This window comes from Oryctolagus cuniculus, chromosome 9 (genome assembly GCF_051225735.1).
Source record: "Oryctolagus cuniculus isolate XC-2025 breed Fujian yellow rabbit chromosome 9, ASM5122573v1, whole genome shotgun sequence".
NCBI lineage: Eukaryota > Metazoa > Chordata > Mammalia > Lagomorpha > Leporidae > Oryctolagus > Oryctolagus cuniculus.
Window position 1 is genome coordinate 26,231,749 of NC_142875.1, and position 15,812 is coordinate 26,247,560.

Below are 15,812 nucleotides of genomic sequence, written 5' to 3' on the forward strand. Positions count from 1 at the left end.
AGGAAGTTATAAGAGAAATTTAAAAACAGAATGAATAAAAATATAACCACTGCCTGCAAACATTTATGAGATGCAACAAAATCAGTGTGCATGTAAAAGGAGAAAGGTCTCAAATGAGTGAAAATGGAAAGTTCATGGACAGTGATTGAGGAAATCATCTGTCCTAATCACTGACTGCCCACAAAGCAATGTCCATCTATGAGTAATAGTTAGGAAGCCAATCTTAAAAAAAAAAGAGAGAGAGATTTTTGAGGGAGATTTTTGGTTTAAAGAAACATTAAAATTAACACACCCAGGAGTGGAGTTTGGCATGGCATTTAAGACACCTTGGTTTCAGTGCTAACTTCCAGTCCTTCACAGTGATCAAGTAAATAAGTCCCTGTGAACCACAGAGGAGGTCCACACTTTCCTAGTCCAAGATGTTGGGAGCATTTGGGGAACGAAGCAGTACATGGGAGTTTCTCACTCTCATAAGTTCATAGAAAAGGAATCACTAGCATGATTGTACACTCACACAGTTCATTTCTCATAAAACTTTCCTTAAATAGTGTTTACCAGTTAAAGGCAATGAAAATGTGTGTCTTCCTGTGATTGTGAGAATCCTGAGAAATTACTGGGTTCAGTGGATTGGAGAAAGTTGTCCATCGCATAGCAATGTTTGTTGAGCAATTTGCAAATCCTCCTGGTAAGAGCATAGAAATCCTTCATAAGGAGTGGAAAGCCTCCCTAATTGATTACACAAATAGACATGTGTCACTGTGATTGAATGAAGGGGAATCTGTGGTTTGACGAATCAAATCCTTTGCTTCCAATTCATAGATCAAGAATATAATATTCAAACCAATAAAAATCTCAAGCAGTTAAAAAAATCTTTGAAAGTTGAAATAATCAGTCCCACAGACTGGGTCTGGAATCCTCACTCATTAGGACTGCCAGGGTGATTAATCATCAGAAACCTATTTTTGATTCTGTTGGTTTAAAATCTATATTTCTATTTGTGAAATAAAACATATGCTTCAATGATTCTGTAGCAAAAAGAAGCCCAATAAAACAGGAAATGTATGTGAAATTGAGCATGGGGTATATGGAAATTCTTGGACAATTACACACTTTTTGTTTTGTAAATTTAAAACTATACTGAAATAGAAATTTAAAAAAACAGGAAAAGATTCAAAAATATTCATAGCACGATGTAGTAATTAGTAGAAATCCCAAATAATTAATCAACTACCAAGGCATAATCATGTTAAGCAGTGTTATTTTCTACACCAGAAACCCATTTATTATAGCCGTTCTTTCTTACAGCACTCAGGTCCCATTTTCACTGTGACATTTTTGTGACTATAATAACAAATCTTCTTCTGACATCCCATAGTCTTTAGTGTGCTAACAATTCATTTGCCATTTGCTTAGTGATTGATGAAAGCCCCTTAACTCTGTCTGCTGCGATTTACTACCTATTCTTACTGACCTCCATGGCTCCTCTCCATTTTCTAATAACTGTGTTCCCTGGATTAATTTCTCTCTCTGTCTTTGCATTGCTGGTTAATTTAAAAAAAAAAAAAAAAAGAAGAAGAAGAAGAAAAAAAGATACATCCTGAAGCTTTTTGTACAGGTTCTTCTTATACATAGCTTACTCTTTTTTTGGACAGGGAGAGTGGACACTGAGAGAGAGAGAAAGGTCTTCCTTATTTTTCGTTGGTTCACCCCACAATGGCTGCTGCGGCCGGTGCACTGCACTGATCCGAAGCCAGGAGCCAGGTGCTTCTCCTGGTCTCCCATGCCGGTGCAGGGCCCAAGCACTTGGGCCATCCTCCACTGCACTCCCTGGCCACAGCAGAGAGCTGGCCTGGAAGAGGAGCTCCTAGGACAGAATCCGGCGCCCCGAACGGGACTAGAACCCAGTGTGCCAGCACCACAGGCAGAGGATTAGCCTATTGAGTCACGGCACTGGCCTACATAACTTACTTTCATCACTCTTATTTCTTCTTGTAATATTTTATTAGCAATCACTTTACATGTTTCTTGATTATAGTGTGACATTTTTTTGGCTTTTTTTTAACTTTTATTTAATGAATATAAATTTCCAAAGTACGGCTTATGGATTACAATGGCTTCCTCCCCATAATGTCCCTCCCACCTGCAACCCTCCCCTTTCCCATTCCCTCTCCCCTTCCATTCACATGAGGATTCATTTTCAATTCTCTTTATATACAGAAGATCAGTTTAGCATACATTAAGTAAAGATTTCAACAGTTTGCTCCCACACAGAAACATAAAGTGAAAAATAATAGATGATTTTTTAAATGATGATGAAATCAGATCAGACCTATTGTCATGTTTAATCCCAGCGAGAGTCAAGTTGGGAATTGATAATTTCTTCTTTTTGTTTTTTTTAACAGAAGATCAGTTTAGTATACATTAAGTAAAGATTTCAACAGTTTGCACCCCCATAGAAACACAAAGCGAAATATACTGTTTGAGTACTCGTTATAGCATTAAGCCTCAATGTAGAGCACATTAAGGACAGAGATCCTACATGAGGAGTAAGTGCACAGTGACTCCTGTTGTTGACTTTACAAATTGACACTCCTGTTTATGGCATCAGTAATCTCCCTATGCACCAGTCATGAGTTTCCAAGGCCATGGAAGCCCCTTGAGTTCTCCGACTCTTATCTTGTTTAGACAAGGTCATAGTCAAAGTGGAGGTTCTCTCCTCCCTTCAGAGAAAGGTACCTCCTTTTTTGAAGACCTGTTCTTTCCACTGAGATCTCACTCACAGAGATCTTTCATTTAGGGTTTTTTTTTTTTTTTTTTTTTGCCAGAGTGTCTTGGCTTTCCATGCCTGAAATACTCTCATGGGCTTTTCAGCCAGATCCGAATGCCTTTAGGGCTGATTCTGAGGTCAGAGTGCTGTTTAGGACATCCGCCATTCTATGTGTCTGCTGAGTATCTCGCTTCCCATGTTGGATCACTCTCCCCTTTATTTATTCTATCGGTTATTATTAGCAGGTACTAGACTTGTTTATGTGCTCCCTTTGACTCTTAGTCCTTTCATTATGATCAGTTGTGAACTGAAATTGATCACTTGGACTAGTGAGATGGCATTGGTACATGCCACCTTGATGGGATTAAATTGGAGTGTGACATTTTAATAGACGTATGCAATGTGTTCTAATCAAAAAAAGGCAACCAACATTTCTCTTTTTTGATATTACTTTATGATTAGAGGCTAGGAGCTTCTTTCTTTTATTTGTTCAAGAAATATATACCAGGTTATCCTATGTCATACCTCTGGAGACAAGGGATGGATCCTTTCTGAGATTTAAGAAACATATCTTTATCTATTTTTGTTACAATACATATTCATTTTCACCCGATAAAATTTCTCAACTTCACATATGGTGACCATGATGTTTTAAAAAAAAAAAAGTAAGTATGTATGTTGTTTTCATGATTTTTTTCAAATATAAGTGTGTATTTTTTCCAGCCATTAAGTTTGGATTGTTATGACAATAGTAGGAAACTAATAGAGTAGATGTCAAATGAATAGTTTTTAGTTTTAGTGAAATATTAATTTTAGCATATTTCAGGACAAATGGCTGTGAATTTTAAGTTAAAAATGTTCAAAGAGGAAATACATTGAAGGTAACTTCATGTTATCCCTTTAATGTTCTCCTGAATGAACAGTGTGACATACAAGAAACAAAAGAGAAATAAAAAATTCCAGAAACAAATGAAGATGGCAATATGACATATCAAAACTTATGGGATACAGCAAAAGCATTATTAAGAGGGAAGTTTATAGCAATTGGTGCCTACATCTAGAAGTTGGAAAGGCATCAAATAAATGAGTAATCAATGCATCTCAATAACCTAGAGAAACAACAAAAGTAACCAACCAAAATAGTTGGAGGAAATAAATAATTAAAATTACAGAAGAAATAAGCAAAATTGTAACCAAAAAACACAATATAAAAGATCAGTGAAAGAAGAGCTGATTTTTTGAAAAACTAAATAGAATTGGTATACCATTGTCCAAATTAACCAAGAAAAGAGAAGATCCAAATTAATAAAGTCAGAGATGAGAACAGAAATAGAACAACAGATACTGCAGAAATAAAAATAATCATCAGACATTACTACACAGAGCTGTATGCCAACAAATTGGGAAACACAGAAGAAATGGATAGATTCCTGAACACATTCAACCTACCAAAACTAAGCCATGAAGACTTAGAAAACCTAAACAGATCAATAACCAAGATGGAGATTGAACCAATAATAAAGACCCTCCCAACAAAGAATAGCCCAGGACCAGACCAGCTTCACTGCTAAATTCTACTACACATTTAAAGAAGAGCTAATTCCAACACTTCTCAAGCTATTCAAAAGAATTGAATGGGAGAGAATACTCCCAAACTCCTTCTAAGATGCCTGCAACACCTTAATTCCTAAACCACAAAAAAGATGCCACAGCAAAAGAGAACCATAGACCAATATCACTGATGAACCTGGACACAAATAATACTCTACAAAACAGTAGCCATTTGAATCCAACAACAAAACAGAAAGATCATTCACCCAGGCTAAGTGTGATTTATCCCTGTTATGCAGGGATGGTTTAACGTTCACAAATCACACAAATAAATGTGATGCATCACACTAACAAACTGTAGATCAAAAAACATATGATTATCTCAATAGATGCAGAGGAAGCATTTGATAAAATACAACATCTTTTCATGATGAAAACGTTAAGCAAATTGGGTATAGAAGTAATATTCCTCAACACAATCAAGGCAATTTATGATAAACACATGGCCAGCATCTTCTTGAATGTACAAAAGTTGGAAGCATCCTCATTAAGATCTAGAATAAGACAAAGATGCCAAATTTCACCATTATTATTGAATATAGCCCTGAAAGTTTCAGAACTATTAGTCAAGAAAAAGAAATCAAAGGGATACTAATCAGAAAGAGTGAAGTCACTATTCCTATTTGCAGATAACGTGATTCTATACCTAAGGGACTCCAAAGACTCCAATGAGAGACTAGTGGAACTCATAAAAGAGTTTGGTAAAGTGATAGAATATAAAATTATCACAAAAAATAATAGATTTTGAATACAATGAGAAATAAATTTTAAGATGAATTCCATTCAAAAGATATACAAAAAATTAAATACTTTGTGATAAGTATAACCAATTGTCAAAAATCTCTATGAGGAAAATTATAAAACATTAGGCCAAAAAATAGAAGACACAAAAAATAGAAATATCTTCCATGTTCATGAATTGAAAGAATCAATATCATCAAAATGTCCATACTACCAAGAGCAATATATAGAGTCAATGCAATTCCAATCAAAACACCAAGAACATCCTCTCAGATCTAGAAAAAATGATGCTGAAATTCATATGGAAACACAAGAGACCTAAATAGTTAAAATATTCTTATGCAACAAAAACAAAGCTAGAAGCATCACAATACCAGAGTTCAAGATATATTACAGGGCAGTTATAATCAAAACAGCCCGGTACTGGCACAAAAATAGTTTGGTAGCCCAATGGAACAAAATATAATGCCCAGAAATCAGTCCATGCATCTACAACCAACTTATTTTGACAAAGGTGCTAAAATCAATCCCTGGACCAAGGACAGTCTCTCCAAGAAATGTTGCTGGGAAAACTGGATCTCCACATATAGAAGTATGAAGCAAGACCCCTACTTTACCCCTTAGACAAAAATCCACTCAAAATAGATCAAAGACCTAAATCCATGACAAAATACCATCAAATTACTAGAGAGCAATGGGGAAACCCTCAAGGCGTTGGCATAGGTAAAGTCTTGGAAAATACACCAGAAGCACAGGCAATCAAAGCCAAAATTGGCAAATGTGATTAAATGAAACTGAGTGGCTTTGGTGCTGCAAAAGAAACACTCTGCAAAGGATGGAGGCAAACAACAGAATGGGAGAAATTATTTGCAAACTATGCAATTGACACAGGATTACTATCCAGAATCTATAAATAGCTCAAGAAACTCAATAACAGAAACAACAACAAAAAACCCATGCAATTAAGAAATGGGCAATGGTCTTGATCAGGCATTTTTCCAAAGATTATATTCAAATGGCCAACAGACACATGAAAAAACGCTCAGGATCAATAGCCATCAGGGAAATGCAAATCAAAACCACAATGAGGTTTGACCTCACCCAAGTTGTAAGGGCTTTCCTATAGAAATCAACAAACAACAATGCTGGTGAGGAGAGAAGATACCCTAATCGACTATTGATTGGAATGTAAACTGGTCCAGAAACTGTTGAAGACAGTATGGAGATACCTAAGAGATCTAAATGCATACTGACCATATGACCCAGTCATCCCACTACTGGGAATTTACCCAAAGGAAGTGAAATCAGCCTATGAAATTTGTATCTCTACCCCTATGTTTATTACAGCTAATTCCCAATAACTAAGATATGGAATCAACTCAGATGTTCATCAGCTGAAGACTGGATGAAGAAATTATGTTATATGTACATAACAGAATACTATAGAGCAGTAAAAAAAATGAAATCATGTCTTTTGCCACTAAATGAATGTAAGTAAAAAACATTATATTTAGTGAAATAAGCCAGTCATAAGAAGGGAAGCACCATATTTTCTGTCTGATCTGTGGTAACTAATTGAGCACCAAAAAGGTAGTCTATAAAAAGTGAAATTTATACTTTGAAATTTGATGATTTTGAACAGCTGTTTTCTCAACTGTTGAAGAACAGTTTTTTCTTCATGCTGTATTTTGAACTCTTTACTTAATGTAGGGTTAATCTTATGTGTATAAAGTTAATTGAAAATAGATCTTTGTAAAAAAAAATAAGAATGGGTATAGGAAAAGGAGGAGGAAAAAGTGTGGGAGTGATGGTGGGAGGGACAATAGGGTGGTAAGAATCACTATGTTCCTGAATTTGTACATGTGAAATGCATGAAGTACAACTTAAATAAAAAAAAAATATCCGTTTAAAAAAATTCCTATAATGTTTCAATTTGTATTATTATTTAACTCATTTAAAAAGTTAATCTTGAGATTAAATAAAAATAGTATCTTGGAATATTAATTATTCTGTATATTAAAGTTTTATAAGTAATGAGTAAAAGTTAATTAACACATTTTAATCTTCATGACATTGTGTAAAAGGTTTTACATATTTACAGGGTATCATGTAATGTTTTGATACATACCTACATTGTACAATTGTTAAATCAGATCAAGCCTGTCTGTCTCCCCAAATATTTATGCTTTCTTCTAAATTTTGAAATGCATAGTACATTAGCATTATCTATAGAATCCTAAAATGTGATAGAATATCAGCACTCATTTCTCTTAACTAGCGATAACTTTACCCTTCCATCAAACTATTCCTATCCTTATCTTTACCCTGCCTTTCCTAGCCTCTATATTCACTATGCTAGTTTGAACTCTCTTTTGCAGTATTTACTTATGTGCTTAATTGAAAAGCCAAATTAGTGGGGCATGGATTCATTTTCCATCTGCTGGTTCACTCCTCAAATGGCATAATAACCAGGTTTTAGCCTGGCTGAAGTTTGGGGCCAGGGTCTCTCATGTGGGTGGCAGGAATAAAATTGCTGACCTATGCTCCACTGCCTCTCAGTTTACATACATGCATGCATTGTGCAAACTTTAAGTTGGGTAGGAAGTGGACTGACCAGGACTTGAACCATCACTCTTACATGGGGAGCCAGAGTCAAAAGCAGAAGTTTAATGTGCTATGCCACAATACTGGCCCCTTTACTCTAAAAGACTTTAAGATCAACATTTTGGATTCCACATATGTGGTATTTGTCTTTCTGCCCCTGCTGTATTTCACAGAACACAATTATCTCAATAGTTCCATCCATATTGTAGCAAATTGTGTTACCCATTTGGTCTATTTTTTTTTTTTTAATTTCCTGTGCATCTGAGGTTTTATCCAAAAATTTTGCCTGGTCGATGTCCTCAAATGTTTTCCTATTGTTTTCTTCTGGTAATGTTGTAGTTTTATTTACACCAAATTTTTCATCCATTCTGAATTAACTTTTGTACATGGTGACAGAGAGAAATCTGCCCTCATTCTTTGGCACGTGAGTATACAATGTCCTAGCATCACTTATTGAAGAAATTTTCATTTCTCCACTGTGAATATATGTGCTTAGTATTCTAGTCTAGGAAATTTGGCTGTAGATATGTGGGTTTACTTCTAGAGTCTCTATTTTGTCCCATTGCTCTACGTATCTTTTTGTTTGTTTTGACAGGCAGAGTTAGACAGTGAGAAAGAGAGACAAATGATTGCTACACCCGGCACACTGCTCTGATCCCAAGCCAGGAGCCAGGTGCTTCCTCCTAGTATCCCAAACAGGTCAGGACCCGAGCACTTGGGCCATCCTCCACTGCACTCCCAGGCCACAGCAGAGAGCTGGACTGGAAGAGGGGCAACCGGGACAGAATCCAGAGCCCTGACCGGGACTAGAACCCAGGGTGCCAGCACTGCAGGTGGAGGATTAGCCTAGAGCCACAGTGCCTGCCTCTGCATGTCGTTTTATGTCACTACTGTGCTGTTTTGATTTACCTTTGTAGCATGTTTTCAAATAAGATGATTATTGTAAATCATATTCGTTAATCAGTTGCTAGATACTGAGTTTGCTCCAGTTTCATTTTGAATGAACACAATACCTATAAATATATAAATTTAAAATTAAGAAAGATTTTATATATAACAAATAACTAAATTATAAAGAGATTTAGTCATTTAACATGAGTTACACTAAAAAATGAGAAAATGAAGTATTGTCCAGAAAAAAATGTGTCAGAAAAATAAAAATATAAAGCAACCTGTGTATGAATGATTATAAACATGAAAAAATTTGAATTGTTGTATGGAATGTGTGTTGGGATATAGCAAGCAAAAGGAGAGACAGGACAGGGGAGCTCTTCCTCTGAAAAGCACCACTGGCAAGTTCCCAGCATGTCTCTTTGATTGACAAGGATTACATCAGCCTTTTGTATAGTGCATGCACGTCCTTATATAACTGTAAGAGTACTTGTAGCATTGCTTGATAATTTTCAGAATGTGATTGTCAAGGCATTGGTGGGGTGTCATGTGACTTGGTTTACTAGGCAAGCAAGTCTGGGAAAGCAGCTGCATGTGCTCATGGGAACCAACATTCCTGTGAGAACTCAATGCTCTACTTGGTAATAGGTCATTTACTATCGTTAATCAGTAACTGTGGCCACACCCTGTGTCCAGGAGGATGTATCCTCACTGAGCATGCTTTGGAAGAAGCAATGTTTCTACAAACATGCATATTAACATTCTCTAACACTGAACAAACCTTCTGTAATATAAAACATTATAACTGTACATCCTGCATCACTGAAAAATATTTAATTTTGCCTGATTTTTTTCTAGCTCATTAATAGGTGTTACTCTTAAGAAAGTGCCTCAGTTTTGAAGAGAAATCTTTATTGTCATTAATTTCAAGTAAATAAAGTTATATAAATATTTTTAAGTTTTGATCATAGAAAGCAGTTCTTTGTTTTGAATGAATTTTGAGTTCCTCCTGTAATATTGTGTAGTTCTTTCCTAGTTAATATAAGTTTTAAAAGGGGAGGGATATCATGGTGTATTTTTATGTAATTACTCATATGCCTATCTTGAAAATAGTTGTGGTCAATCTGTTTCTGATCCATTTAAGACCTACTTCTGTAAGTAGAACTAACAGATGTCAGTGCAGTTCAGATCTTTGAATGTAAATTATATGCATCCTGTTTGTTACTATTGTCTAGAGATAGAGATTGTGTCAAAAAGGAACCTAAAAACAATAAGACTATATAGTTTCACATGTATAATCCCTAGGTAACACATTTGCAACAGTAAATGATTTTTAATGGTCATCTCTGGCAGTAGGCCAGAAGTATTGAGAGTAATGGTCATTCTTAGCAGTTTTTCAAATGCAGTAACTTACTCAAGTGAGGAGACAAATTAGGCTGACCAGTAGTCATATAAATTTCATTATTGATAGGAATTATTTAAATGAAATAATAAATGTGGATTCATGCTAAGTCGAGTTATACATATTGTCTTCATGTTCTTGATTCACATGGACCAATTACAGTTTTAGAGTGAAAAACATGCATGCTAGTAAATGCTCCAGCATTATAAAACCGTTCAAATTTAAGTGTAAAAAATGCATGTAATATTTTGCAATAGCCATTGAGAAAAATGACAGGTTTTGAAGAATATTAACAGTGCTTTAATATTCTTGCTTGTATTCTTCACTATAAATGAGAGGGACAAATTATGTAAGACAGACAACTTAGAAAAATTATTAGGTATTGTATTATCCTCCAAGTAAACCTACAGTATATTTAGTCCTTGAATCTCAAGAATGAGGAATGAAATGAAAACACTCTATTTAAAGGGCACATTTTAGAGTTTATTTTGTTTGGCCTCTATAATTTCTCCTTGAGAATTCTTCAAATCACTCAATTAAATAGGAGGAACAGAAACTTTTGTCAGGTAATTTGAAGTAAAATTTTGTGAAAAGCAGTTATTGTGAACTTCAAAGGGCCAAAACATTGGATGGAAAGTAAATGAACCCATCCCAGCCACATCAACTGAATGCTTTAAGACCACTCTACAGCGGCTGACATTCTGGTATAGTGGATTAAGCTGCCACTTGTGATGCAAGAATTCCATATGAGCTTGAGTTCAAGTCCCAGCTGCACTATTCTAAATCCTTCTCCCTGATAGTGCATCTGTGAAAGCACAAGAAGATGATCCAAATGTTTGCACCCCTGCTACCCACGTAGGAGACCGGGATGGAGTTCCAGACTCTTGGTTTCTGCTTAGTTCAGCCCCAGCCATTGCAGATATTTGGGGAATGAAACAAAGGATGTGAAATCACTCTGTGTGTCTCTCCCTCTCTGTAACTCTGCATTTCAAGTTGACTAATGAGGTGAACTTGTGATTGTTTCATGGAAACTCCAATGTTTCCTCTCTGTTGGATGCATAGAACATAGCCTTTAACACTATATTGGACCACTAAATTACTCATTTCTATTACAGGTGCTAACACTTCTGCCCCAAGTACTCTGCCACTTTCTGAGCAGGAAAGTTTTCTGGGAAGGAGAGTCAACATTGAAGGTTTTTAATCCTTACTCTACCCCAAGACATTTGTTTTTCACCTGTGTAACAGCACAAGATGAGGAAGCACGCTGTATGTATTCTTCTGGTTGCTTTTTTTCTCCATATTCCAGTAGCATGGAAGTTGTAAGGACTGAAACTTTCCCCAAATATTCCTAATGAAACGCCATCAACATCTAGGTTGAGGGAATCAGTGGATAGTTCAAGATGTCCACTGAATCTCATAAACCTGAACTTTCAAATATTTGGGATGGCCACTCAGCCCCTTACTTCATGGCAGTCAGACACTTACCACTCTGTGTTATTGGCTGACAGGTACTATAAAGTTGCTGGAAAATAGCTATTGTATAAAGACAACCCCGGGGATTTGATTTGTGGTATAGCAAGTCAAGCCAACATATGAACACCATATGAACAATGGTTCCAGTCCAGGTTGCTCCACTTACATTCCAGTTCCCTGCCAATGCATCTGGGAAAGCAGCAGAGATGGGCCTGTGTGCTTGTGCCCATGTCACTCATATGGGAAATCGTGATGCAGTTCCAGATTCCAGGGTACTCTCTGGCCCAATCATAGCTATACAGTCATTTGGAGAGTGAACCAGCAGATGGAAGATTCTCTCTCTCTCTCTCTCTCTCTTACTCAGCCTTTCACACAAATAAATGGATCTTAAGTAAGAAAGAAAAGGCAAGCCCTAACCAAACCAAAATGTAATAGGCTGACATTAAAGCTAGCAATTATAAGAATTTAAAGATCGTATATTTATTTAGAGATTTTCATCATCTGATTTGATTTTTAATAAGGTCTTCGGCTCAGAAGGAAAGTGCCACTTGATGACTTATAATTGAAAAGGAAAGGCAATCAGATGAAATAAGATATATTGAGTGAATAATTGCTTTAACCCTGGTACAGAAAATATCTTTATAATAGCCTAGAAATATTAATATTGCAGCTAGATTTATAATTTTGAAGAAGCATGAGTTACATTCCTGATGAAAGATTTATTTTTTGCTATATTAACTTTACACATTGTCTTCACTTTAAAAGGCTTAAATGGATATTTTGTCCTATTTTAGATTTCTGATCTAAATTACTATCTCTGCTATGTGAAATGTTGAAATATTTAATAATAGAATATTGATGTTTCTCCAGAGTTTTAGCTTATGAATAACTAGATATTCAGTCTTCCATTTCCCCTTAAAATTATACCCCGGGATATTTCTCTAGAGCATTTGGTCTTTTTGTGTATTTTTTTAACCACAATAAGGAAATTGAATAAACTTTTGGATTCCTTCATGAAGGAAGTTGTATTCTGGGTGGTTTGAAAATATCTGCAGTCCGCACCCACCTGCTGGGCCTGACTTATTTAAGGGCCTCACTTCCCTAAATTTTATCAAAACTGTACCACTCAGTGATAGTTAAGATTGCATGTTAGGAAAAAAGTAACTAATACATTCATCAATAAAATTTATATTGCGACCATATCAGTGTAAATCTCCCTTTTTTTGCTGTTGGCTATTTGTTAATTTCAGAGCTTGAAGATAAATTTATGTAAGAAGTACAGGGAATACAAAGCTGTACTTTGTCTCAGAAGATTAATAAATCCTTTAAGGCATAGTTCAAATTTAACTGGGTATGAAACAATTAAAGCAGTAATTTTATATGATAAGATCTGAATGATAATTCAAAAATGGCAGTTTTGGTACATCTTTCATTTTTGTGCCACACATTAGGTCCTTTAGGGACCTGACACAAATATTCTTTCTGTGGGAATGTTCAGCAATTTCTTTGAGATTGAGATTTATTTTCTATATTCACAAAAATGCACTATAGCATTTGCTTTCAAATACCACATTTACGTCTCATAGTAGGCCATACATTGACATCTTTCATTCCCTGTTCTCGTGGTGCCTTTCTGTAATATACAAGCAGTTTTTTTTTCTATTTCATAACTTAAACTATAAATAGACAAAATAGGGTCTGTTAACTTGGGATGTGACCAATTAGTCTTAAGTTGGAATTGCTTAGAGGAAAGCTGTTTACATGTCACAAGCAAAGGAGGCAGAGGGACTGCTGAGGGAGTGAAACACTGAGTGGAAGATCAGTCTCCCTCTCTCTCATTTTGTCTTTCAAATACATAAGTAAATAAATGCTAAAACGCAAGGTAAAATTAATTTTAACAAATTTGTTTCCATAATTAGCAAAATAAGCCATATACAGAAAGACAAAATACCACAATTTTTCCCTCACATGTGGAAATATACATTACAAAATGTGTGGATGCTACTTTATGTGTGTGGCATGTAGGTATTTATAAGTGCTTTATTCATTTGATTATAACACTTATAAAGCACTTAAAGGCAAATGTGTAGGGGAAGCTGTCAGGCTGGAAGCTCAGGTGAGAGTTGATGTCATCTTGAATAAATAGTATGTAGAGTAGCCCAGACAAGTGAGATTTTTATAATTCCATCTAGAGTCCAATGTCTCTAAGAAACCTCATTCTTTGCTCTTGAAGACTTCAGCTGATTTAATGAATCCTATTGACATTATGGCGGTGAATCTGCTATTTGTAATCTCTTGATTTATATTAGTCACATGTATAAAATACTTTTACAGAAACTTCTAGACTGCTGTGTGATTAAACAACTGGGCAGCATAAGTAGTCAAGTTAACACACAAAATTAACCACCCTGCAGTCCATATAATGATTTTCTATAATCCCTTTGTGAATTTACTGAGCAATGCAATTTTTAAACAGCGGTGTTTAAAAATTTCTTTTTTTTTTTGAATTGCAAATGTTTATTATCTTTGCTTTTGATATAATTTGAAAATTCACAGAGTTTAATTTTTAGTAACGGTTCTGTTTCACGAAAACTAGCTTGCAACAAAATTCCTGAAAATCGAATCATTGGCTCTCCTGAGCCGGGACAAGCCAGCTCCAGCACACGGCGGCCGCCCATGAGCCTGGAGGATTTCGTGTCCACCCTAAGACATTGTCCAACAGCACAGCCTGGAAGCTGCTGCTTGCTGGGAGCTTCGTTACCACGTGTAGGAGGAAGCGGGACAGGAATCTCCAGGCAGGCTGCCCTGGAGGAACCAGTGCAGGGTGTGTGTGTGTGTGTACATCAGGTCTAGGAGGGGAAGTGGGGAGGGCGGGACCCACTCCCCAAGGAGGAAAAGGCTTCAATGTGGAGGGACAGGCAGCTGAGGCAGAGACGGCCACCGCCTCTCCTGCTCTGTTCTCAGGCTGAGTGGAGTGGCACAGATGCCTTTGATTGGCTGACCCATGTGCTTAGCGGTGGGCCCACTCTTCTCTCTCCCAGGAATTCAGGACTCAGGAGAGAGGAGGGGCCTGGGCAGGAGTGGCAGAGCCAGGATAAACAAAGGACACAGGGAGGACCCTGAAGGGGGTGCAGAGTGATGCAGAAGATGTGGGGGTGCTAGGCCATGCAGACAAAATGTCCGTCCGAGCAGAGAGGGGGCTGCTCCCTGCACGGGCCCCTCAGCCCTTGCCAGGAATGGGAGGGTCAGGAGGAGGAGCAGCCCTCAGAGGGTCCTCCTGTGCCCTTCACCATCAGCATCTCCCGGATGTTGTCCTCTGCTTTCTTAACGCTCCACTCCAGGTAGGACTTTTGCTGTTCTAGTTCTTTAATTTTTTCTTCTGCTATTTTTTGTTTCCCTAACAGCTGATTGTGAATTGCCTCCTTGGATTGAAGAACATTCTTCCTGCGCCTTCATACATGTTAGTCTCATCTACCAAAGTCATAATTTCTTTATCTGTAAGATGTGCATGTTTTTCGTTCTGTTCAGTTGCTCAATCTGCATGTCTGCAAGCCTCACTTTCTGTTGAGTGGCAATAACTTTGGCTTGAAGCTCTGTGAAGTCTTTCTTTAACTCCAGATCCACGGGGCCGCCATCTTGATGCACCCCTCTGCGCCTGCACATTCTAAACATTTCTTAAGTTTTATTTCAACTCTGGATATTGGTTACAATATGTCTATGTTTTCCATGTGCCAATATCAGAGAAAGACCAAGGCTTTTCCATGAAAGCCTCTGAAATCCTGTTAATGTTCATTTGTGATGCTTTCCGCCTGTCTTTGGAAAGGTCTTTTGTCTGATCTTTTCCAAACCCATCTAGAACCCAAAATCTTATTGGACCACCATACTATGTTGTTAGACGTTTTGATTTTAAGCTCTCATATCCTGATTCACTAAATGCATATAAATATTAACACCTAAGCCTTTGATGGAACAGTTCATCACAGGCTCACTAAATGTAATAATTTCAGCTTCAGTAGCTGGAAGTTTTATGTTACGGTTTTCCTACCATGGAAACCAGAAAAATATATCCAAGTGGAAAAGACTGACGCAATCCTTAAGCTGAGAATGGTGACATTTAAAATGTTTCTTTAAATACACAATCTTTTATATTAATCAAATTTTAAGCCAATTTAAGCTACACTTTAATTTAAATTATTTTATAAGTTGAAAGCTGCTATTTCAATTTGGTCATACACCAAACTGTGGCCCAAGGGAAGAAATTCAAATATGGAACATTATGTAGTATGTGTTGGTTATTGACTATGCTTCACAAGTTATTATTAA

At 36.6% G+C, this 15,812-nt stretch overlaps 1 pseudogene; it reads right to left on the reverse strand.

Moving 5' to 3' along the window:
* Positions 1 to 14,363: 14,363 nt before the first annotated feature.
* On the reverse strand, positions 14,364 to 15,152 carry LOC100348398 (prefoldin subunit 1 pseudogene; annotated as a pseudogene).
* Positions 15,153 to 15,812: the final 660 nt, after the last annotated feature.